Raw genomic sequence first — 27,153 nt, forward strand, 5'->3', positions numbered from 1 at the left:
AACTGTTTATTTATTTATTTTTTATTTATTGTACCTCGAAGGCCCTCTACAGAGGGCTTTACATAAGGGTGTGTGCAAACAATATAGAGTTAATCGAAAAATTATTCTATTGCATTCCTAAATTTATCTGTTTTGGAATGGTCGATGACACTTAAGCGAAGATCGTTCTAGGGCCTGGCCGCCTGAGCAAAAAAGGAATGATGGTGCCATCTGGTGCAAGCAGGAGGTGGGCAGATAGCCTTGTGGGGCTGAAGTACGATGGGCTGGTTGAATGGGGCAGCTGTAATGAATCACATGATACATTTCTTGATACAAGGACAGTCTAGAAATCTTACAGCATAGGTCTAGGTTAGGCAAACCTGCATTACTTCTAAGGGCAGTGACACTGGTATGATATGAGTAATCTGAATAGATGAATCTAACTGTGCGGTTTTAAACTAGTTTGATGAACTTAGCTGACTTTGTGATGGGTCCCAAATGGCACATGCATATTATAATTTTGGGCAAATGAGGGTCTTGGTAGGCTAGTAATTTGACTGATGGAGAGGCAAGGTGTATGTTACAACAAAAGTAACCAAGAGCTCTGTTAGCAGTGTTAGCCATTTCACTTATCTGAGAAGAGCAGTTTAGAATGTGTAAAATGTCAACACTGAGATATTTATTACAGCTAAGGGAAGAAACTGTGGAGCCATTAACAATATAGACAGCATTAAAAAAGTTCTGGTGTCTGTGAAATGAAACAACTGCAGTTTTATAAGTATTTAAAACTATGAGCCATTTGCAACACCACTCGACAAGTTTTAGTAGGTTACGCTGGAAGGTGACTCTATCTGAAACGTTAGTAATGGGTTGGTACAAAACACAGTCATCAGCAAAGAGGCAAATGTTCGATTAAATATTACCGAGCAAGTCATTATTGTAATAAAGTAACAGGAGGAGGACCAGAAATGTACTTGTTGCACAACGGAGATTGTTAGAAAAGAATGAGGATGTATCATTAGCTTTTGAGCTCTACGTCATCTGATCTAATCTCGCACGGTATGAATTGCATGACGTGGTACACTTGAGTGCCCTCACATAAATATAAGTATGCTAAGCTTTTCGCAGCTTCTTTAAAACAGCCTTACGAGTCATCTTGTCACAGACCTCCATGACACCTATTTTAAGGATTGCTTCGGTATCAAATATTAGCAATCTCACATCGATTATTTAGGGCTCAATTGGTATCATAATCTTGTCTGTGGACAGCTTGGGCATGAAAGTTATCATGTATGCAGGAACATACTTCTGTCGTCAATGTCTCATGAAGCTACTCATATACCATTTAACTTGATATGACCATTTCAGCATTTCAATACAATAACACTTGTTTGATTTGAATGCACTAGGTAATATGAGTATTACAAGATAAATAAGCTTTCCCATGCACTATGTTAATGAAATGGGCCCAAGATTATTAGCTGCACCTCTTTACTTGGCTTATGAATTATTGGAACCCATGCAGTTTATCAATGATGTAAGCAACTGTCTTGCGTCCTAGCATTTTGATCAGGTTTGTGGCATTGTCGCTTCGCGCCGGCGCTGCGCACTTCAATGGAGCAGCCCGAGGCACTGCTTTAAAGGAGTGCCGTTTCTCGGGGGGGGGGGGGGGGGGAATTAAGTTCTGTGTTTGTCTGTTTCGACCTAAATGCCTATAACCTCGCGATACATGGCCTGATCCTCATCAGCGTGCCTCCCTTTTTAGACGAAACGCTTCCTAACTGATTCATCGAGTTTGAATGCGGAAACGTCATGTTCTAACAAGCTGAAGCGCAGGCACGTTCACTCACGGCGATGTCACGCATAACGCAACCTAGTGCAGATGGGCTGACTACATGCTAGATACAGCAGCTTTAGCGAATATAAACAATCATGCAGGTTAAGGCTCCTCTGTAGCATTTCTAACATCCACGACCACAACCATGCAACTCCCGCCGCTGAAGAACAGAACCCAACAGTGCACTTCCTATTGAAACTACATACGCAAAAGTACATGTTTTGTGTCGTCTGCTGATGATAGTCGCCACCGAACACCTCTGTTTCACCGAACGGTTGCCAGCACTTGGCGAACATCACGTCGGCCAATCAGCGTGCTCATGCATTCAGCTCGTGCGGCCCCATCGTGCATAGACTCCGTCTACAGACCGGCTGGAAACCGAAACGGTCCAGAAAAACGGAGCGGAACCGGGCGTGAGCCGTACCGTGTTAGGATCATTACACAGGCTTGTCACAGAGCTGCTTTGCATCTAATATTTCAGAAGATTCACACCAGTAAAGAAAAGCTTAAAAAATTATGAAATAATTGGAATACAAAAGAAAATTGAATGCAAAATACAAAGTACAATACACAAAGAAATATTAAAAGCGATAGTAATAGTAAAATACAAGGCAATAGTGATAACAACATGCAAGCACATTTAAAGTACTAGATATATGGGAGTAAAATAAAATAGAAAGCATAATACAAAGTACAATATACAAAACAATACAATATAATAATTGTTAAAGTTTAACGTCCCAAAATTACGATATGATATTGAAAGACGCCGTAGTCGAAAGCCCAAGAAATTTCGACTATCTGGGTTTCCTTAATGTGCACCAAAATCTCAGCACATGGGGCTTAAGCACTTTCATCCCAAATGCGGCCGCCACGGCTGGAATTCGATCCCATGAGCTCCGGGTTAGCAGTCAAGTGCCTGATTAATCAAGCCTGATGGGGTGACTAAATAGCCGATGCATACTGTAACTGTAAGTGGACAGGAAGGAGCCCTAATGGCGAAAATCAAAACGAAATAGACTTTATAATGAGTGCACACCCAGGCATCGTGCAGGATGTGGAAGTGGTTGGCAAGGTACGATGCAGTGACCGTAGAATGGTACGGTCTCGAATTCGTATAGACTTAAAGAAGGAACAACAGAAACTGATACGCAAGAAGCCAATCAATGAGCTAGCACTGAGAAGGAAAGTACCGGAATTCAGAGTCTCGCTTCATAACAGGTACTCGGCTCTTATTGAGGAAACCAACCTTAGCGTAGATACAATAAATAATAATCTGACGAGTATCATTACAGAGTGTGCAGTGGAAGTTGGAGGCACGGTAGTTAGACAGGACACTGGCAAGCTTTCCTAGGAAATAAAGAACCTCATTAAGAAGCGTCAAAGCATGAAAGTCTCAAGTACAACAGACAAAATGGAACTGGCAGAGCTTTCAAAGTTGATTAATAAGCGTAAGGTATCCTATGTAAGAAGGTATAACATGGAAAGAATTGAACACGCTCTGAAAAACGGAGGAAGCGTCAAAGCAGTGAAGAGGAAACTTAGGATAGGCAAAAATCGGATGTATGCGCTAAGAGACAAAGAAGGCAAGAAAACTACCAATATGAATAGGATAGTTAAAATAGCAGAGGAGATTTACAGAGATCTGTAGAGTAGCCGGGATAACCACGACTTCAATTCTATAAGAACTAGAAGTGACTCGACACCCCACCAGTAATGATAAAAGAAGTCAGAAAAGCCTTGGAGAGCATGCAAAGAGGCAATGCTGCTGGTGAGGATCAAATAACATCAAATATGCAGAAAGATGGCGGACGGATTGTGTTAGAAAAATAAGCCACCCTGCTTACGAGGTGTCTCCTGACGGGAAGAGTACCCGAGTCTTGGAAGAATGCTAACATCATCGTATTGCATAAGAAAAGAGATGACAAGGGCGAAGAATTATAGGCCGATCAGCTTGCTCTTCGTAGTATACAAGCTATTTACAAAGGTAATTGCTAACAGAGTTAGGGAAATATTAAAATTCAATCAACCAAAGGAACAAGCAGGATTTCGAACCGAACAGGCTACTCAATATTGACCACATTCATACTATCAATCAGGTAATAGAGAAATGCCAAGAATATAGCCAACCACTATACGTAGCCTTCATAGATTACGAGAAGGCATTTGATTCAGTAGAAATATCAGGAGTCATGCAGACACTGCGGATTCAGGGTGTCGATGAAGCATATATAAACATCTTGACGGAAACCTACAGGGGATCCACTGCTACCATAGTACTTCATCAAGAAAGCAACAGAATAGCAATAAAGAAGGGTGTAAGGCAGGGAGATACAATCTCCCTAATGCTATTTACCACGTGCTTACAGGAGGTTTTCAGAGGCCTAGAATGTTAACAGTTAGGAATGAGAGTCAATGAAGAGTACCTTAGTAACCTGCACTTCACTTATGACATTGCATTGCTGAGTAACTCAGGGGACGAATTGCAACTCATGATTACGGAGTTAGACAAAGAAAGCAGAAAGGTGGGTCTTAAAATTAATCTGCAGAAAACGAAAGTAATGTACAACAACCTCGGAAAAGAGCGGCGCTTCGAGATAGGTAATAGTGCACTTCAAGTTGTAAAAGACTATGTCTACTTAGAGCAGGTAATAACTGCGGAGCGGAACAACAAGACTGAAGTAACCAGAAGAATAAGAATGGGGTGGAGCACATTTGACAAGCACTCTCAAATTACGACAGGTAGATTGCCACTATCCCTAAAGAGAAAAGTATATAACAGGTGTATCTTGCCGGTACTTAGCTATGGAGCAGAAACCTGGAGACCTACAAAGAGGGTTCAGCTTAAATTGAGTACGACACAGTGAGCAATGGAAAGAAAAATGGTAGGTGTAACCTTAAGAGACAAGAAAACAGCTGAGTGGATTAGGGAGCAAACGGGGTTTAAGGATATCATAGTTGAAATCAATGATGATGTGTGGTGCTTTGTGGCGCAAGGGCCAATTGATGGCCAAAGAGCGCCATTTCGATAAGTAGGGATGAGACATTGAAATGTTGCGTGGCTGTATAGGGGCCTTAAAATTCCTCGCGATAATGCGGGTAAAAACATAAGTATTAAGATCATGACAGTGGCGTGATATGCATATTAAAAGGGGTGACAAGGATTTTGATAATAAAAACATGTAAAAATTTTTGGCACTAGCACACGTGCCTCATCAGCGCCCTTGTGTTCAAGGGCTGCGAGGCAAGTGCTTTTAAATGTAATCACTGCAGCAGCAACCTCTCTTGAGAGGTCACGCTACGCAATGCCTAGGTATATTACATAGTAAAAATTGACATCTCTTAAAAAAGCTAACAATGATTTATGGGTGAAAAGTGGTTCCCTACCGACAAACATTGCGGGGTGTAACGGTATATGTTGTCGGTAGGGTAATGGAAAGTGTTGTCTTCTTAGAGTGTCTAACTGTTTACATTGGATTAAAACGTGAAGAACTGTCAATGCCTCACCACAATTGTCACACAGTGGTGGATCACCACCGGACAAAAGATGTGTGTGTGTCGTGTATGTGTGTCCTATCCTGAGTCTTGTTAGTGTTACCTCTGTTAGACGAGATTTGGATACTGGTGGCCAATGTCCAAGGTGTGGCTTGATAACGTGTAGTTTGTTTTGTGTGTGTTTATCCCACTTGCTCTGCCAGTAGTCCCTGAGGTTTCGTTTGAGAGACGGCTTCAGATCAAGGACCGGGATTGATATGGGTGTAGGGGCAGTGTTTTTGTGGACGGATGCAGCGAGCTGATCCGCCCTCACGTTGCCTTGGATCTCACGGTGCCCTGGCACCCAGCACACTACAACATGTTGGTTGAGTGTGTAGAGTGTGCAAAAAATGGAGTAAAGTGAGACAAGGACAGGGTTTTTTTGTTTTTTAAGACTGTGCAGAGCCGTTACCACACTGAGAGAGTCTGTATAAATTACTGCTTTTTGTATTTGTCATTGTTTGATGTGTTTAGCTGCCCCAAGTATCGCTAAGCTTCCGCTGTGAAGATACTTGTGCCTGGATGTAGAGGGCCAGCATCCGAAAAGGAAGGGCCAACAGCAGCGTAGGACACAGGGGAGTTGGTCTTAGAGGCATCTGTAAAGAACTCAGGACGTGTGTATTTGTGTTGAAGTTCCAGGAAATATGTTCGGATATGGGCAATGGGCACATGTTTTGTAACTTCTAGAAAAGACACATCGCAGTCTATAGTCTGCCATTGCCACGGTGGCGGGTATGCTACAGGAGCCATTAAACTGTGTTCAAGTGAGACTCCAGTTTCCTCAGCTAGACTCTTCAGGCGAACTGAGAAGGGCTGCCTCATCGAAGGCCTGTTTTGAAACAGAATTGAGCTCGACAAATCATTAATAGTAGAGTATGAGGGGTGCTTCTTGTCTGCTTTTACCTTAAGGAAATAAACGAAGGACGTGTAAGTTCTCTGCAGATGAAGCGACCACTCATTTGACTCAACATAAAGGCTTTCTACGGGGCTGGTGCGAAAAGCACCCGTAGAAAGGCGGATGCCCAAATGGTGCACGGGGTCCAGCATCTTCAAGGCACTTTGAGTAGCAGACTGATAGACAACGGCCCCATAATCTAAGCGGGTGCGAATGAGGCTTTTATACAGGTTCATGAAATATTGCCTGTCACTACCCCACGTAGCACGTGAACACACTTTTATAACACTCATGGCTTTTAAACATTTTGTTTTTAAATACTTGATGTGTGGTACGAATGTCAACTTGTTGTCCAAGATTAAGCCTAAGAACTTATGCTCCGCATTGACAGACAGACGTTGACCGTTCAGTTCAATGTCAGGTTCTGAGTGCACGCCTCTCTTTCGGGAGAACAAAACACATGCTTTTTTCTGGGTTCAGCCGGAATCCGTTTTCCTCTGCCCATTTGGAGACCTTGTTTAAACATAACTGAACCTGCCGCTCACACATTGCTAGGTTGCATGACTTAAAGCCAAGCTGGACGTCATCGACATATGTGGAATAGAACATGTTGCGGGGGATGGACAGGTGCAAGGAATTCATTTTAATAATAAAAAGTGTACAACTAAGTACACCACCTTGCGGTACTCCCGTTTCTTGCACAAATGTTTGGGAGAGAGTACTGCCCACACGGACGCGGAATTTCCGATTGGACAAGTAACTCTCGATTATGGAAAGCATTCTACCGCGCACACCCAGGTGAGACAAGTCTCTTAATATCCCAAAACGCCATGTTGTGTCGTAAGCCTTCTCGATATCGAGAAACACTGAGAGGAAGTATTGTTTGTGGACAAAAGCGTCTCGGATCTGTGCCTCGATACGCACCAAATGGTCGGTGGTGGATCTACCCTCTCGAAACCCACACTGGTGCTGGTCGAGCAGATTGTGTGTTTCAAGGAAATGTAAAAGTCGGCGGTTTATCATTTTTTCGAAAAGTTTACAAACGCAGCTGGTTAGTGCAATGGGCCTATAACTTGAAACTGAGGAAGGGTCCTTGCCCTGTTTCAAAATAGGGATAACAATAGCCTCTTTCCAGGAAGCAGGGATGGTGCCTGAAAGCCAGATAGCATTGTATAAAGAGAGTAAAGTTTTTCGCGTTTCGAGCGGCAAGTTTTTCAACATTTCATATGTGACACGGTCGTAGCCTGGAGCGGAATTATTGCAAGAGTTTAGTGATGTTTGTAGTTCAGCTAAATTGAAAGGTTGGTTGTATTTCTCGTAATTTGTGCACTTGGATTCTAGTTTCTGCTTTTCTATCTTTGCTTTGTGTCTTTGGAAAGCTTCAGTGTAGTGTGACGAGCTAGACACCTGCTCGTAGTGTGCACCGAGGAAGTTCGCTTGATCTTCCAGGCTATCACCCAGTGTGTTTACGAGTGGGAGTGAGTGTACTTGTCTTCCTGCTACCCTACGAACCATGTTCCAGACTTTGGCCTCTTGTGTATATGAATTTATCCCTGATAAAAACTTGTGCCAGCTTTCTTTTCTGGCCTGCCGACGCGTTCTCCTGCCACGAGATTTTATTTTCTTAAAGCTCTCAAGGTTTTCCGCTGTCGGCGAGTTCCGCAGCAACCTCTATGCCCTGTTCTGTTCCTTTCGCGCATTCTGACACTCAGTGTTCCACCACGGAACGTGTCGTTTGCCGGGCAGTCTAGATGTTTGTGGAATGGACTTGGTTGCTGTGTCAGTAAGAAAAGCCGTGAAGTACTGCACAGCTTCATCTATGCCTAACCCGCATATGTCAGTCCAATTTAGGTGAGTAAGCTTTTGAAATCGTTCCCAGTTGGCTTTGTTTACCAGCCATATGGGAACATGTGGAGGACATTCATTTATTATTGGTGTACTCAAAACTAAAGGGAAATGGTCACTTCCGTATGGATTATTTATGACTTTCCACTGAAGTAATGCTACAAGTGAAGGAGATGCGATACTGAGGTCTATGGAAGAGTAAGTTTTGTTGGCAAGGTTATAGTATGTTGCCTCTTTCCTATTCAACAGACAAGCACCCGATGAAATGAGGAATTGTTCAATGAGACGACCTCGGGCATCACAGCGAGAGTCACCTTACAGACCATTATGTGCGTTCAGGTCCCCAAGGACCAGATAAGGTTCAGGTAGTTCGTCTATTAAAGACTGGAATTGAAGTTTTTCGAGACGATGGTGCGGAGGTATGTACAAAGAGCAAACAGTGACAAGTTTGTTTAGAATAACTGCTCGGACAGCCACCGCCTCGAGAGAAGTTTGAAGGGGTAATTGTGTGCATGCTATACCTTGGCTTACTATAACCGCTACACCACCGGATGGTAGCATGGCATCATCTCTATCCTTTCAGAAGATTATGTAGTTACGTAAAAAGTTTGTGTTAGTTCGTTTTAAGTCTGTCTCCTGTACACACAGCACTCTTGGATTGTGTTCATGGAGGAGTTCTTGTAAGTCATCGAGGTTTCGAAGAAGGCCTCGGATGTTCCACTGTAATATTTCTGTCTGCATATTTAAACAAGAGAGATGCTGCTGTGTGTACAAAGAGTATCCTGTGTTGGAGTGAGCTCGTTAATTCAGGTGGCAGGACGGTCGTCCGGCCCCGTTATTGGTTTTTTATTTTTCTTAACGCGCTCCAAGGAGGCGCGCCGCTCTTTTGGTACCAAGGGTACCGTTGTATCCATTGCCTCCCCAGAGGCACTGGTTGCCCGCACATGCGAGCTGGTGGTTCGGATTTTAGGCCTCGCCTGGTGAGGGGAGGCCTTGAGACCAGAGGACCCTGGAGTCTCCGGCCTCAATTCGCTAGGCGGCGGAGTAGACTGAACTACTGCCGCCTTGGGGGCAGGTGCCACAGCCGTCAGCTCGCTCTGCGCTGGCCGAAGGAGTGACGAGGGCTGGTGCGGCGTTGCCCCCTGACGCGCCGCATCAGCATATGTAGCGCCATAAAATGGCGACACTCTTCGTCTTGCTTCCTTGAATGTGACATTTTCTTTAATTTTAAATGTGATAATTTCTTTTTCTTTTTTCAAAAATGAGCAAGACCGTGAGTATGCGGCATGATTTCCGCCACAGTTCACACAGTGTGATGGTTCTTCGCAATTGTCAGAGTTGTGGCCTGACACTCCACATTGTGCACAAGTTTGGTGACCACGACAGCTTTGTGAGCCATGGCCATACTTCTGGCATTTAAAACAACGACGTGGGTTAGGTATGTATGGTCTGATCGACGTGTTAGTGTACCCTGTTTGAATACTTTCTGGCAGATTACTGGAAGCGAACGTGAGTATTAGGTGTTTTGTTGGTGTTACCTTGTTGTCTCTTCTAATGGTGATCCTTTGTACATTGGTCACATTCTGACTCTTCCACCCCTCCAGAAGTTCCTCTTCAGTCAAGCCGAGCAAATCAGCATCAGATACTACTCCACAGGTTGTGTTCATGGATCTGTGTGGCGTTATAGTGATGGGAGTGTCACCAAAAGTTGAAAGATTCTGTAGCTTTTCAAACTGTTCTTTTTCTCGAACTTCAAGGAGGAGGTCTTCGATGGCCATTTTGGTAACTTTGTACCCGGCTCCTAGAGTTTCTGTGAGACATCTGGCTACTACAAAGAGGGATACAGTTCTGGCTTGCTTGCTGCTTATCTCACTATGTATAACATGAAAATGGGGGAAGTTCTCAGTTGATCGGTTGAAAAATCCTAAGTCTTCGGTGCGTACGCGCTTTAAGGCGTTACGATCACTTAATAATGGAAATGCTCTATGCATGCCAGTTTAATTTTCTTCAGAAGCGTTGGCGGCCACCCACCACGGAGCCCAACGAGGGGACGCTACAAGTTTGCGGGTGCTAAAACCTGCAGACGCCAGCCGTACAACGCTACTATAACCCAATGCGCCTAGACCAAGGTAGGCTATTTGCACACTGTTAACCCTAGCCGCCAGGAAGTTTGGAAGTAAACAGAAGAGAGGAGAAGACAGGACAGATAAAAAGTGAGAGATAAAGACGAAGATGTAGGGAAAGAGAGATAGGAAAAGGCGACTGCCGATTTCCCCTGGGTGGGTCAGCCCAGGGGTGCCGTCTACGTGAAGCCGGGGCCAAAGGGGTGTGTTGCCTCTGCCGGGGGGCCTTAAAGGTCCAATCACCCAGCGTCGGCTCAACCCCCAGGATCCCCTTTTCCCCGGACACGGCAAAGCCACGCACGGCTAGGCGTGGGAGGGAGTAGAAACTCCCCCGTTAGCTCAGGTCCGTGGTGTCGCTACACACCAAACGCCTACTTGCGCAGGCGCCCCTGCGTGGATAGTTGAAATCAAGAAGAGGAAGTGGGCATGCGCCGGTCGTGTAGCGCAAAGACAGGATAACGGGTGGTCATTACGGGTAACTAACTGGATTCCCAGAGAAGGCAAGCGGGTTAGGGGGAGACAGAATGTTAGGTGGGCAGATGAGATAAAGAAGCTTGCGGGTATAAATTGGCAGCAGCAAACGCAGGACTGAGTTAACTGGCGGAACATGGGGAAGGTTTTTGTCTTGCAGTGGACGTAGTCAGGCTGGTGATGATAATGATGTTGACTGTAACTGTGAGAGAACAAATGTTTGATATGCGAGTTTACGTGTAGTTACGGGAGTTCCATGGAGATTCCATCTAAGATAACCTAATGTCAAGGTGCTTTAGCTGTTACTTTCTGTATATGACTGAACCACCAGAGATTATTAAAAAAATGAACACCGAGGTAGTAGTAGGAACAGGCAGGGGACACTATGGTGCTGTTCAGTGAATAATTGAAGGACGAGTTGGTCTTCTTGCGGCTGAATGAGATTAACTTGCACTTATCTATGGTAAGTGACATTTGCCATAGTTTGCACCAAGCGGTTACTTTGTCTACATCCCTTTGAAATTCTAGGTGATCTGCGGGTGAGCAGATTTTGCGGTAGATGATGCAGTCACCTGCGAACAAACTAATCTTTGATGAAATGTTAGATGGAAGGTCATTAATGTAAATGAGGAAAAACAAGGGGCCAAGGACGCTGCCTTGTGGTACAACAGATAATACATCGCTCAATGGAGATAAGAGATCGTTAGCAACTGTGAATTGCTTGCAACATTACAAAAAATTTATTAACCATGATGTGCTATTAAACGTGAATGGGCTACTCGGTCAAATATGTCTTTGAAAAGTCTACAACGCAACATGCCTGAATGATTTCTGCAGCAGTTCGTATTCTGCTGCAGTTCGTTAGTAAATTCTAGTAATTGTGTTTTGCACAAGAAACCTTTCTCAAAACGATGCTAGGTAGTGAAAAAGAACTCATTATTGTTGAGATGCTGCGCAACGTTTGACGCGACTATGTGTTCGAGGTTCTTGCATGCCACTGATGTCAAAGATATGGGTCCATAGTTGCATGGGTTAGTTTTGTCACCCGATTCGAAAATGGGGATAAAATTGCAAATCTTCGAGTCTGCTGGAATTTCTCCTGTTGTGAGTGATTGACGTAAAATGTGAAAAAGAATGGGGCTTGAATGACTAACAGTGTTCTTTAGAATTTTTGTATTTATATTATCTACACTAGAGCATGATGATATTTTAAGGTTGTTTATGCATGCAGCAATACCGGTCGTGCGAATTTATATGGGGCTCACGTATGAATAGATGTCATATGCTTGTGTTGGAAAAGTGGAATGGTCTTCTCGTGTGAACACCGAAGAAAATAAGTTGTTGAAGATAAGTAGGTATTCTTCTCCATTTTTTTAAGCACCGGTGTTATCTAACAAGTAAATGTGAGCTGGCGGGTCAGCGGGCGATATAGCTTTCCGGAATTTTTTCAGGTTGTTCGTAATAAGCGATTAAAGGTCATGAGAATAGTACTTATACTTGGTTTTACGGTTCCCTTCACAATATATTTTATCAGCGGCTTTGTGTTTCTGCCATAAAGCTGGTATGTCAAAGCATTTTGCCACGTAGAAAGGTCGCTTTTTCCTGTTTTTCATTGTGCGGAATGGTTTGTTAAACGAGGGTTTAGATGGGTTCATGTGAAATGAATGTAATGGCCTTATGTGCATTTGCATTAGTTTGTTCAAATTATCTTTAGATTTGAGCCAGTTGTCACTCGCCGAATGCTGAGAAAAACTCGGAAGGAACGTGTTGCAAGAACTCTGCAAGCTGAGTGTTGTAGTCTGCACCATGATAATCAAAGACACATTATTTATTGTTTCAAGCGTGCATGAGAGAGCGATAATCTTAAAATTAAGTAATGCATACTGCTGAATGATACTGAACCGGTTTCCCATATTGTTACAACGCGATGCAATTGTTCTGAGCTGAACAGTGAAACCGCTAGAATCGGTACCACGAGAATCAGCTGATAAGGAAGCACGGCAGCTTTTCAAGCCGGCAATATTGACTTCGACAGCACGAATCGTTGTAGACAGTGTCTTTAGTTCAATGTCTACAGACGCCTGTCCTTGTTTCAACTCCCGCAAATCGCTTCGAATGCCATCTTGGTTTGATATATTCCTTTGTATGGTTTCCAGCACTTTTGTTCCAGATAAAATTGGGTCCGGGATTAGTTTCCACGTCCCCGGCAAGCATTAAAAGCAGGCCTTTAAGTAACACGCAATACTTTCTTGACATATTTCTATAGCTAATAACTACTGCCTCGGGCATGACAGCAAAAAAAGGCAGCCATTCTTGCTTTTTAGGCAAGTGCAATGATCAAGGTAACTGACCTGGAACAGTATGAATGGTAAGCGCTCCATTGTCGACGTGGTGTCTTTCCCCAGAGGGGCATTCACGGGCAGCAGTTTATATTCCCTACGGCTGATGCTGATAGCGGTATCGGCGGTGGCAAACGACCAAAGTTGCCAGCCGAAAAACTGGTTATCACTCAATTGATTCTTTCGGTGCAGCTAAAGTCCCTGTACCTTCGGAGAAGTACAGCAATCTCTTGATCTACGCCGCTTCCTCCTCTCCACGCCTCTGATAGGGCGGCTGCAGTCACGTGGTAGCGCGCTTCCCTTTTCTCGGTATTTTGTTTCCTTCGCCTCTCGGCGCCATGTTGAAAGCTCCAACGTTCCATTTGCTGTGTATTCGCCCGATGTGATATGCACGAATCGTGAAGCGCATGTGTGCGTCTCACTCGTTTTGTCGCGATGCCGGGTTGCTGTGCGTTTGGCTGCCATAACCGTGACACCCAGGGAAAAAAGTTTTTTGCCATTCCGCGCGGAAAAGAGAATGCAGGTCGTCGCAAAGTCTGGCTCCACAGAATAGGTCGAGTAAACTTCGAGCCGAGATTGGCGTGGCTTTGTGAGGTAAGTGCTTGTGCGTTTTTACTTTTGACAGGCGCTTTGCTTTGCCGTGTGACATATGTGGTTTATTACTTATTCAATGTCACGGAAAAGTTTGTGTAATTTGTCATGCACCAAGACAGTCACTTGCTCGAGCAAGGGACTGTCTTGAACACCAGATGGTCGAAATTTCCGAAGCCCCCACTAGGGTGTGCCTCAATCATATCGCGGTTTTGGCCCGCATATTATTAACTCTGAAAGAACGAGTGTCATGCACTGCAACACTATGTTGTGTTTCACACATTCTACAAACCTTTCACTGTGATATGCAGATGGAAGGGCAAAGACAGAGCAAGCATCAGAATGAAAATGCGATAGCAAAAAAAAAAAACTGCGCGCAGAGTTCATCGAAGGCCATGCATTTACGTGCAGCTCCTCCATCATACTGTGTAATTTCACGAACCACTTCTGGGCGACAGTCAGAACTTTCTGCAAATTCGGAACATGAGCGGGGCTTTATTTCAGCGGACCACCGCTCATTGGCCGACGTGTCATCATGAATTAGCGCGTCAAACATTCAGCGCATAAATTTCAAAACGCTGCGGCAATTGCAGCAGAGGCCTCTTTGACGCGCAGTATATGAAAGCAATAAATATTCAATTAAAGCGCAGCCATGGGCTTATTTTAATAAACGTTTGTTCATGTTTAGAACGTTCTCCGACGCTTATGGTGTTTAGCTGCTGTGATAAGATTTCCACCTAACTTGTTTTCTTTTTAGGATCACTTTGAAAAAAGTGAGTTTGACCCACTTATTCTCAACAAACTTGGAGTCAAGAAGTTGAAGAAGAATGCGACACCATTGATATTCTGCACAGGAAGCAACCCCAACCGAGAAAGCCACCAGCTCAACGTAAGCTGACACGTTGCAATTCCTTATATATGTTGTGCAGGTGATACATCACGTGCTAGAACCTCAGAGTTAGGAGAGTCAAGCTGAGAAAGTAAGGGCAATATTCCAGAGCTAAATGCACAAGCATTATCATATAAATTATTTTTAAGCTTCTAAATACACCCTTTCCATCTGTGTCCTAGGTACTAACGTGTCTGCTACTACCTCAGCTGATTTGCATCTCCATATATCAGACAATGGTTACTGCTCAACACTCACACTTGCCTTTTATCTCACAACATGTATCCTTCATGCAGGCGCTGCGCAAATGGGGGTTCACAATGGCCTGAACCCTTCATCACCACAAAGTAAGAGGAGTTGTTTACTCTGTACATGACAGAAAGTTAACGTGCTGTCCTCTTTCTATGATCTTTGTAGCATTACTGGCTCCTGTTCTGACTCTGGCCAACCTCAGTATTCTTTCCTCGGTAGCTTCTCAGATTGAAGGTAGACTTTCTTATCCTTGAATTTGTACTGGGATTAAAGATAAATTTTTTCTTTCATTGAACCTAAAATTGAACCAGTAATTTTTTGTTTCATTTTTGGTGTAATAAGCCTAACTGACATATATCACCTGTGCTGTACTTTTGCAAAACATTTCGTATTGCATAAAAGTACGGAAATAAAAACATGTTTCAAAAAGGTATGCTCGTTAAGTGAAATTTTTATTCGAGCTGCAGCCGCTGAAGATGCCTGTTTGAAATTCGGCACTTCAATAGAACGAGGGGGTTAATGTCGTTGGTTTTAGCATATTGGTTTTAAATCTTTCTTGCCTCTTATTATTGGCAGAAAACATATGGTTTAATAACTTCATTTATTGTCAGTTAACATATAAGCGTTATGCATACGACAATGGGTGCAAGCTGTTCCGCACAGGCCAAACATCCCAGAACGGCGCATGCGCGCCATTGGGCAGGCAGGCAAAGGAGATAATAATGATACATGTTGTTTTTTGAGTCCACGATATGATTATGAGGCGCGCCGTTGTGTAGGGCTGTTTTGACCATCTGGTGTTCTTGAACGTGCACTGACATCACACAGGGCCTTTAGCATTTCACCTCTATTGAATTGCCGGGACCGAACACGCGACCTTCGGGTCAACAGGCGAGCGCCGCTACATCACCGCAGCGGGCAGGAGAAATAACATATAAAAAAAAACGTCAGGGAGTTTTGACATTCATGGGAATTGCAGACATTGCTGCAGTTATATATGATAGAGATAGTTTACAAGCACGGGAACTATTCCTTCCCAAACGGCGTGGCTTGACATCACAACTGCCACGTAAATATTTCTTACCGATGCAATAAATAGCGCGTCATGTTTACAGTATTTTATCTCAACCTTTTTTAAGTAAACCCACTTACCAATATCCGCGCCAGATATACAAGAAAACGCTTCGAAAAGAACCGTGAATGGCGTGCAGTTTGCTACAAATTGTACATCATTTGCAGCTCTCCTGACGCACTATAAGTGAGTTAGATGGTGTGCACACCCACACCAACTGGGAAAATGAACGCAGAAATAAAAAAAATCATTACACACAGCCGTATGCGAGACATGGCACGTGGCCACGGCTCGACTAGAAAGGCTGTGGCTAAAAGCGCGCAACCGGCCTGAAAGCTTCACGCATCCACATGAAGCGTTCGAGGCGGCGCCACCGTCGCTCGCGAAAGGCGCGCAGGAGAGGAGGCGGCTGAGGGGAGAGCAGTTGGCGCTACTTTTACGAAGTAGAAGGACTTTAAGAGCAGCTGATGCGCCCTATCCACGGGTTGGCCAGTATTTTGTAGAAGACAGGGGAAGACCTGGTTCATTGCCGACGAAATGAACGGGGAGCCAACCACAAGGGCAACCAGGAACAGTATGAATGGTAAGCGCTCCATTGTCGACGCGGTGTCATGCCCCAGAGGGGCATTCACGGGCAGCAGTTTATATTCCCTACGGTCAGTGCTGATAGTGGTATCGGTGGTGGCAAATGACCGCAGTTGCCAGCCAAAGAACTGGTTTTCACTCAGTTAATCCTGTCAGTACAGCTGATGTGTCCTATCCATAGGTTGGTGAGTATTTTGTAGAGGATAGGAGAAGACCTGGTCCGTTGCCGACGAAGGGAGCGAGGAGCCAACCACAAGGGCAACCTGGAACAGTATGAATGGTAAGCGCTCCATTGTCGACGTGGTGTCATGCCCCAGAGGGGCATTCACGGGAAGCAGTTTATATTCCCTACGGTCAGTGCTGACAGTGGTATCGGCTGTGGCAAATGACCGCAGTTGCCAGCCGAAGAACTGGTTTTCACTCAGTTTATCCTGTCAGTACAGCTGATGCGTCCTATTCACGGGTCGGCCAGTATTTTCTAGAGGACAGGGGAAGACCTGGTTCATTGCCGACGAAGGGAGCGGGGAGCCAACCACAAGGACAACATATTCGCACAGCGCAAGAATACGAGTAGTTACGACGTAACTACAGAAGAAGTGACAAGGACAAAAACAGGGCTTCTGTGCAAGGGAAACCTTGAAGAGCACAAGGACAACCTGGAACAGTATGAATGGTTAGCGTTCTTTTGCCGACGTCGTGTCGTGCCCGAGTATTGAATAAAGCATTTCGTTGGAAGTAAAACTACAGGTCAAATTTTGCAGTCTTTATTCTTGCTTGCCCTTCCACTGCTGTCTTGAATTTTGATCTGCGACCGACCAACTGGAGGCATTTTTCACGGATCTCATGGTACCGTTTTCAATACAAAAGTGATGAGGGCGCCTTTTTTTTAACTGACAAAATGAGCATTGCCAAACCAGCTCGTACTCCTGTAAGCTTCATCTCCATTCTTTGCTACCCCAGCCAATACAAAATCAGTTAGTAGACATCTACTGTTTGGCTCAATTGACCAAGCTGAGGATAGGTCTTGCAGCTTTCTTAATTAAGTTACACTCAAGCCTCAGGCATCAGAAAGTTGGCTAATAGCATAGCTAATGCCCCCTCCGTTTGTGGCTATTAGATGTCTTCACAAGCTATGTTGCACATGGTGTAGAGACACCTAGTGCTTAAGCAAGTTCTGGCTTATTAATGAATATTAGGGGGCCCCTACACCACCTAGGATATTTAAAAAATATTCAGGTAAACACACACATCGTGTTCAGATGCCATCATAAATAATGATGTTACACCTGACAGCACTACAAACCACGGGTGTACCACAAATTCCAAGAAACAATTGCTTCTCCTCTACGAGCCTGTTCAGCTCTCCCGGTAACACTAGCAACAAAACTATACTGCAACTTTGATGTTACTTTGCACCTGTGATGTTACTGACAATCAATCCTGTGATAGGTTGAACAAGAACCTACAACTTCCAGTAAGTCTGCAAGCAGCCGTTCCCGCTTGCTCTGCATGGATATCTCCCAATACAACAGAGCACTGCATGGACCCGGGCTGGCCTGAAACCCTCGGCCTGGCCCAACCCATGAGTGGGGCCCGGGCTGGCTAAGGAGCTGCGAGATCGGGCTTCGCCTAGCTCAGAATCATGAGCTTTGAGCTCAGGCTTGAGTCAGGCCCGGATTAGGTCTGGGTTTCATACATGTCGGCAGTATCAGAGCTGAAAATTTGGTAGCAGTCTGCCTGGTTGAGGTAAAAAACTGGAGAAATGAGATAACTCAAATGAGAATTTATTTTAGGTCAACCCGATGTTTTGAAAGTTCGACCGGCTTCTTCTTCAAGGTTGAGAAGGTCGAAGATATGCAGCACTTACATACGGTTGCTTGCCGTGCGTGCGAGTCTCGCCGTCACTCATCGTGAGCCCTGGAATAGAGGGAAGGCAATCCCCTCGTGGAGTGGATGATGTGTCCCGCTGTCTGCTGATGTGCCAGGATTCGAGAAGCTGCCAAAAAGGTTGCTTTTTTTTTTTCAGAATCACCGCGTCGTCAGGACTGATATGGTGGTTGAACTACTCGCAATGTTCTGGTAATGCACTCCTTTCACTGTTCAGTTTATGGTGGTCATTTTTGTGCTGCCGCGTTCTTTAGTAGAAGTTGTTCATTTCCCAAATGTAGGAAGCGGCTCAGTTGGTGCATGCGATCCGGTACATGAATGCCCTGAGCTTTTCCCACAGGTGCACAATCTTTGGGTCCAGAGATGAAGCTGCCGATGATGGTAGATGGCTTGTGGGTGACGTTGACCTCTGCCTTTCTGAATATACAGGCTATTGCTTCACTGGAACTGGTAATGTAGAAAATAGACACGTAGTGCTATTGCGGTGACGCATGTGTCATATTTGCTCCGTCTTTTCTCTCGCGCAGATGTCGGCGAATAAGCACTTTTCTTATAGCCATTGGTGTCATGGTCATGGATTATTTTTTCTCTTTGCTCATTCTGCCGCTGTGGAGATAGGATCCTCATTTTGAGGAGTTTTGTGGGGTGGAGTGCAGTCATTTCTCCAAAGTTTGTAGTTATGCAGGTATGCTAATGCTTTGTTACGTTAGTATATGAAGTTTAATGACAAGAAATGACTCAGGTTATGTAAGATGGCGTAGAGGAGGGCCCCGGATATTCATTAGTGTGCATGGAAATCGCACAGTACAAGAGTGTCTAACATTTTGCTATCGAGGATGTTACATCACCACAAGCTCCAAGCCTACAAGCACAACTGCGAGTGAAAGCCAGCCAGACTTCATTATCCCGTTCGCACCAAGGCCTTCAGCCCACCATGCAAGGCAAGCGACTCTCTCACTTTTGGTAAGTGTAGGGGACTGTGCTCTGGACACCCGATCTGCCAGATCTGGCTTGCTTTGAGAGGTCTATAGCACTGTGGTCATGGTGACTGTGGGAAAAAGGATGGGGAAGAGGACCCCCTTTTTTTCAGCACTAAAATGTAGTGTAGCAGTTGCGTGCAGAGGAGATGAAACAGCAGCCTCACGGTATATAACACTGCCTAGCATGGTGAACTCCTCACAGAAGCCCAGTTAAAACACATTTCCCCTCCCCTTTCATTCCATTGTTACCATAAACAAAGTTTCCAGAAGACTTTTTGCTGTTCTTACTCAACAGCCGCAGCTCATCAGCAAAGTACATAAACCCAATCAAACACTATAAATGCTCACCAATTTGTTGCTTAATGTGGGCATTGTGTTTCGTTGTTGTTTTTTTTCAAATGCTTTACTAAGACTACTTCGTTAGCATTGCGTACATGAGACAGCCAGCTGGACTCCTATTTATACAGTTGAACCCCTTTATAAAAGACACACACTGTGAAGCAATTTTTGTCCTTTATATGAGGTGTCTCTGATAATCAAGGTACCATGTTCTCATTTTCCGATTATCGCTATTTCAATGTTGGGCTCAGTGGTGTCTCCAGGCCCTTTAACAGGGGAGGTGGGGGCCCTAGGCCACACCCCCATCTTAAAATTTGAATGGAGTCGTGTGTTTTACTGAGGACAATAATAAACAGGTGTTTTTGAAAGCTTCCACCAGGTGGCCCTCTCTCCTCTTCTGAAAAATCTTTCTGGCTACGAGCCTGGGTGTCTTCTATACCTAGCCCTCTTTACAATATTATGTCATAAAGGGGTTCAACTGTATTGCTCTGCAATGTATTGCAAATGTATACAACCTTAATTAATGAAAAAATATGCAAAATATTCGTGAAAATCATGAGACAGCAAGAAGTTTCCACGACCCTCTGGAGTGAATATCTTATGTGTGGCTGGTATCGTTACAATAATTGAGGATTAGACAGCACCTCATTTATGCTCCAGGTATATTTGATTGAAATGGGCCAGGCAAAGCCAGGTCCAAATCTCTCGGGCCCAGGCCGCCTGCAATCCATATTCAAAAACACCAGGCCTAACTCGGAGCATGTCCCTTGCAGGCCGGGCCGGGCCGGGCTCGAGCCAGAAAAATCAACCCATGCAGCCAGAGGGTGGCACACTTACTGTGCACGTGCCCCCCCCCCCCCCCCCTCCTGAAATTTTTTCTTTTCCCAAGGCATAGAGAGCGAAAAATTGTTTTTTAAGAAGGTGCCTCTCCTGAAATCAAGATGGTGCCCCACCACCCCCAAAAAAAAATTTCTGGCTACACGCCTGCATGCAGCACCCTACCATACGGCTCAATGGTATTGGCAAACCTTTGAATGCGTGCGACAAAAGGTTCATACTGGCAAAATTCCAGGGAGCACAGGCCAGCACGGTAACAACAATGGTTAGCCGAGAAGCACCGAGTTGAAGGAGAAGCGGCAACACGAAGTGGACAATTTTTCGAAGAGAGCGTTTGCAATAATGTGCGTCGTGAAAGATTGGGAGGGGCACTCATCAAGAAGGGCTAAAGCAGCTTTATGACAGGAGACCTGCCGATGAATGGAGGATTATGAAGGAAAATGCAAAACGAATGATCACTACATTTTAATCAAGTACATGTTACTCTATTATCATGGCACTGTTTTGCAAAGTTTTCCTGGCTATGTAGTTTGTTGCAGACCCATGCACAACTGCCACACCACAATTAAATTTGAAACTCCGGATCACTTAGGGCTCGATCAAGGCATATAATCAGACAAAAACAAGAAAAGGGAATGACATCAGCGCTCACAAGCAATTTAAAGCTTCATTACGTCCGAAAGCACAAAAATATTAAATCACAGCATGTGTACCCGCCACGCATGTGTGCCATCTGTAAGTGCAAACAGAGTCCTATGCCGAATACTGCATGTTTTCGTCAAGTGACGCTTTCGTCCTCTTTCGTCAAGTGACGCTTATTCACGCGAAATTTATTAATGAGTAACTAATAACTCTCAGTCCCTTTATTACAAATGCCTCTTTCCTTAAGGAAGGAGGCAATGTGTAAAATGTGGTGTGAGGTTCTGGCACACGTCAAGTCAAGGCCCATGGTTGCTTTTATGAAAGGTGTACATAAGGTACAAGTACAGGTGTCTGAACATATATGCTGTTTCTGAAATAATGAAGCCATTATTTGATTAGATGTGCTTGTGCAGTTCTCCTTTCTGCTATGTGTCTTCGTTTGTGCTACAATGTTTGATGATTCAAAGTGAAAATGCATGCCCTCCATTGCCCCAATTACCATAACTCTTGGCATTATGGGCTTGGGAATAGTCTCCAGTGGATGATGTAGCACAATAATGTGTGGCTGCTGGAAATGTTTAGCTAGAGAACTGCCAACAGCAGACCTGATAGCTATGGCACGAAACTTGCACAGTGTGATACAATCACAGACATATTATTGCTGTAATTCAAATGTTGCGTGCACTGCATGTAACTCTATATATTATGTACAGTTGAGTCCACTTATAACGAAAACAGTTTCAACAATATATCAGTTATACATTGAGAGGCTGCAGTGCACCGTCAACTTTCATATGTCTGCTATAGTGAACTAACCCACTTACAGCAATGCCTGCATGCCACATTATCGAATATAAGAATGAATTCTGGATGTTGGGTGCTGTAGTGAAAAGTGACGAAATCCTTGACAGAAATGAAATGTAATGAAATGCAAAATCCTTGAAGAGGAAGAAGAAAACGAGAAATTGATTGATATGTGGGGTTTAACGTCCCAAAACCACTATATGATTATGAGAGACGCCGTAGTGGAGGGCTCCGGAAATTTAGACCACCTGGGGTTCTTTAACGTGCACCCAAATCTGAGCACACGGGCCTACAACATTTCCGCCTCCATCGGAAATGCAGCCGCCGCAGCCGGGATTCGAACCCGCGCCCTGCGGGTCAGCAGCCGAGTACCTTAGCCACTAGACCACCGCGGCGGGGCAGAAAACGAGAAGTCCAAGGTGCTGAATCCCTGCCCACAACTCCAATGAGCATGCCTTTAAGTTGTAATATCCTTCGCTACACAATGAAGTGGTATTGCGGCAAAGCTGACTTTTGAATCCACAACGCAGTAGTGGCGGCCGCTACTGTTTATGCAATTTGGAACATGCAATTTGAGTAAATTGAATTTCAGAATTGCAAGAGCTTTAGCATCTGAAACTTTAGACATTGTCATACATTGGCTCTATCTCGCTTGTGGTGGTCCCGTGAAAGCATACAAATTTTCCTGCATGTCTGAAAAATCAACAGCTTCGTCATATTTATCAGTGATTAGATAAACATGGCATATGGCATACCTCATTCAATATAATTTTCTCACAAGAACCTGCCACCCCTTTTTTTTCGCACAGACCATTTATAGCAGTTATTTGTTGTAGAAATAAAATTTTCATGGAACCTGGGTCTTATTATAAGTGGGTTATACTGTATATGGCCCAATTCAATAATGTATCTGCAATATCTGGCATATTAAAATAATCAAGAACAAACGACGACTGTCAGTAGCCATGCGTGTATATGTGTGAGAACCCACACACTCACCCACGCACACATGCACTACTTTCCTCTCCAAATGGTCAAGCAAATTTTTATGAGCAGCAATAGTCAATTACAAAAGGAAATGTTAATAGGAAATAGAAGCAAATTGTGCAAGTTCTGAAGCATGCAGTCTTTGAAAGCAGACAATCTCTCATATGATACGTGAACAATTTATTATAAAAAAAAAATGCAGTTAGTTTTGCATTTCATAAGGAGCCTAATTTAAGAACATGAAACTTTAGCGAAGTTGCTTTTTACTCTGAAAACATATAGAATGAGACCATCACCAGTCCAAATACTTGCTGCACTTGTCTCCTTGTGCTTTATCACAGTTAAAAACACCACCCCCAATAGCAGATGCCACAGATTCTCAAGACTCTGCACCAGTACAAAATGCATAAATTTAGTATGCAATATGGTATGATCATGAAAAGCAAAAGATCCAGTTAGTGCTTGTTTCGAAATATATTGCCTTAGCCTAAGGGTGAATTCACAGGGCATGCACTGAACAGCTACAGGAAATACACAGTTTAGCAAACAAAACTCTATCCAAATATTATTTAAAGAAAATAACCCCAGAAGATCCAGCGAGATCGCCCAGAAGGCTCGTGATTTCTTTATTAGAACTGTAGCAGCAACCTTTGTTTAGAGGACATGCCATGAATTTCATGAAAAACATAATGGTAAATATCTATGTACATGTATGTAAATCTTTTAGAAATACGAAAAGTGCCACATATGAAAACGGGTTCTCTGATAATGAACATAGCAGGATAAAGTGCAATTTGATGCCTGTATGATAACAGAAAATGCTTTCTTCCATGAACTAGTTCCCCATTCATGCATTGCAGCAAGATGTGAGAGACAGTTAGAGGCTCACCACATTTATTACACAAGAGTGAATCCCCACTGGATAAAAGTAAGTGTGTGTACTGAATGTGTCCTATTCTGAATCTCCAATGTGCTACTTCTGTGTGACGTATCTTTAATATAGGCAGCGAACTACCAGGGTATGGCTTAATAAGATGTAGTTTGTTTTGGGTTTCCCAATATAGAAACACTGCCAATAAGCCCCGAGCTTTCATTTTAGAATGTTCTTGAGCTGTAGTGCAGGGACCACTATGAATCTGTCGGTAGCATTTTGGTAAATGAGTGCAACTAGCTGGTCTGCCAACACATTTCCCATAATCTCACAGTGCCCCGAAAGGACACGGGGCAGAGCACCCCTAACAACTGATTTATTTGCAGAAATATATGTACATATATATTCTTCCCAACGACTGTACAGAAAACTTGTACGCATAATGGCCGTCAGATTATACAAGATCGATAAACTTTTTCACCGATTTATACAATACTACGTAAGTGTCACTTTGCACGTTGCCTTTTTTGTCAATACAAAATGCTTTTATCAATACTGTGGCTCTTTTATTTTTGATTTTGGCAATAATCTGCACATCAAAAAAGCGTGGCCCAAAGGAGCTTGAAGGACGATTCAAATATCCTGGGACAAATTTGGACTCTCCTAGTTTTCATGAATAATTTGTTCATGCTTTCTGATACACTAATTCAGACAGACTGGTTTGTCCTATCAAAGAACAGCTGCATGTCAGAAAAATCTCATGAATTACCCCTTGAGTACATCTTGTGTATGATACCCTGTGCTAAGTTGCACATCCTCTTATATTCCCCATTTCCTTCCCTTAATCCACATGAGAGCAAAGCCTTCCGAGCTTCCTAGAAGCTGCAAACACGAGTGGAATGCGATGACTGCTCACGACCTTCTTCAGGTTATGGGCCAGCTAGTGCACATGCAGCACGGCTACCAGTCTGACCTCTTCACAAGGGACTTCAACTACAGCCCTAGAAGCCCTTTTCTCCATTTCTTTAAAGAGACTTCAGCGACAATCAAACCAAGAAACCCAGATGAACCCAGTCTGACCAATTGGTTGCCAAAAATGGACTGCATATCTGATGGATACATGACTCCTTACTTGAGGGTAGATTAAAGAAAGTGACACAACAGACAAGGAGTAGTCTAGACTCAAAGGGGTAGTCATTAAGATCCCTCTCACATATAGGACAAATGAGTGGATGTTTAAATGGGCAGATCATGGACCATGAGTGAAATTATTGAACAAATTAAAGAGAGTGCAAATTTGCCTAAGCGTCTTAGGAATTACCACAAGCAAACATAAAACAATCAAAGCCCCGCCGCGGTGCTCTAGTGGCTAAGGTACTCGGCTCCTGACCCACAGGTCGCGGGATCGAATCCCGGCTGCGGCGGCTGCATTTCTGATGGAGGTGGAAATGTTGTAGGCCTGTGTGCTCAAATTTGGCTGCACGTTAAAGAACACGAGGTGGTTGAAATTTCCGGAGCCCTCCACTACGGCGTCTCTCATAATCATATGGTGGTTTTGGGACGTTAAACCCCACAAATCAAATCAATAAAACAATCCAAATGTGATGGTGTGTTCGCCGTGGTGGAGAAGTAGTTAAGGTGCTCACCTGGTGACTCGAAGGTCGTGGGTTCACTCCCAGTTGTAACCGTTCTGACCTCTTTCCAAGGTCTGACCTTTTCCCAAGGGACTTCAACTACAGCCCTAGAAGCTTTTTTCTCCATTTCTTCAAAGAGGCTTCAGCGACAATCAAACCAGGAAACCCAGATGAACCCAGTCTGACCAATTGGTTGCGAAAACTGGACTGCATATCTGATGGATACACGACTCCTTATTTGAGAACAGATTAAAGAAAGTCACACAACAGACAAGGAGCAGTCTAGTCTCATAGACAAGGGGTAGTCATTAAGATCCCTCTCACATATAGGACAAATGAGTGGATGTTTAAATGGGCAGATCATGGACCATGATTGAAATTAATAAACAAAATAAAGGGGGTGCAAATTTGCCTAAGCATCTTTGGAATTGCTACAAGCAAACATAAAACAATCAAAATGTGATGGTGTGTTCACCGTGGTGGAAAAGTAGTTAAGGTGCTCACCTAGTCGCTCGAAGGTCGTGGGTTCACTCCCAGTTGTAACCGTCGCATTTCGACGAAGGCGAAATGATAGAGGCCTGTGTGTTGTGCGATGTCGGCGCACGTTAACGAACACCAGATGGTCGAAATTTCCATAGCCCTCCACTACGGCATCTCTCGTAATCATATTGTGGTTTTGGGATGTAAAACCCCAGATAATATTATTATAAGAAGTCATGGTGTATCGGCAAAAAAGGTGACATGTGCATTAGTAACACTTCTGTAGTACTGTAAAAATCTGAAAAGAAGTTTAGTGAGCATCTGTTACCTGGCCACAATTGTGCAAACATATTTTCTGAAGACGTGCTGGGACGGATTCATGCGTACATTTATTTCTACAAATAAATTGGTTGTTATAGTGGTGCTCTGCCCCGTATCCTTTCTTGTGATCGTGTTTTCAGGCTTTAACCGCAATTGTGAACATACACCAACTCGCCCAACAAAGCGTTGTCCTAAATCACTTATATATGACTTTCTAGTCAGCAAGCAATGTAGTTACCGTATTTGCACGTCTATGAGGCACATCGTAAACAATCTGCACCACCTACTTGAGGATTATTTGACAGCTGTCAGATCTACGTAAAGAAAAAAATGCGCTAAACATTGCATTGATGTAGTGAACCTACGCACAGCTTGTTAATTTACGGACGTAGTCGGAGACAGCGATGAATTGCACGCCCTACTAACACATGTACGTTGATTCGGATTAGTCAACTTACTGTCCATGAAGGAGCGCTGGCGTATTCAGCCGCCGGAAAATAAAACTGCTAAATTACCTAAAAAATAACGTAAGACGTAGCAAGGAGTACACATCGGCGAACTGCCACCACTCACATTACAGCGATATCTGACGGCGTGCATTCCACTTTCACTGGTCAAGCACAATATCATGTTAAATTCGAAATTCCCAACGAAGCTCTTGAATCGGCACATGTATATCAACATGAAACAAATTGCTTCAACGATTCCAACCAGAAGCTTATCAACGAAAAAGAAACCTTGGCTGAGCAGCATTCTTACGCGCGTTAACTAAATAACAGTTTTTACTTAAAAGCAACTTTTTCGACTGCGAAACCTACACAAATCACTTACTAAAGCTGATGTTCACTCCATCCTACGATGCACAAAAGGCTGTCGGTACGCACAAGAAAACTTGATCCACAGAAGGCATGCGAGGCCGGCAGGCATGACACACTGCTGACACTTAGGACGCTTTGAAG

At 43.9% G+C, this 27,153-nt stretch overlaps 1 long non-coding RNA gene across 1 annotated transcript; it reads right to left on the bottom strand.

The window, feature by feature from the left end:
* LOC142776925 (uncharacterized) lies at positions 1-27,153 on the bottom strand. Its single transcript, XR_012887874.1, has 2 exons — positions 27,026-27,153; positions 1-280 (listed from the first exon to the last, which is right to left on the bottom strand). It is a non-coding gene; the product is annotated as an uncharacterized LOC142776925 (long non-coding RNA).

The sequence above is a fragment of the Rhipicephalus microplus genome, chromosome X, assembly GCF_043290135.1.
Source record: "Rhipicephalus microplus isolate Deutch F79 chromosome X, USDA_Rmic, whole genome shotgun sequence".
Taxonomy (NCBI): domain Eukaryota; kingdom Metazoa; phylum Arthropoda; class Arachnida; order Ixodida; family Ixodidae; genus Rhipicephalus; species Rhipicephalus microplus.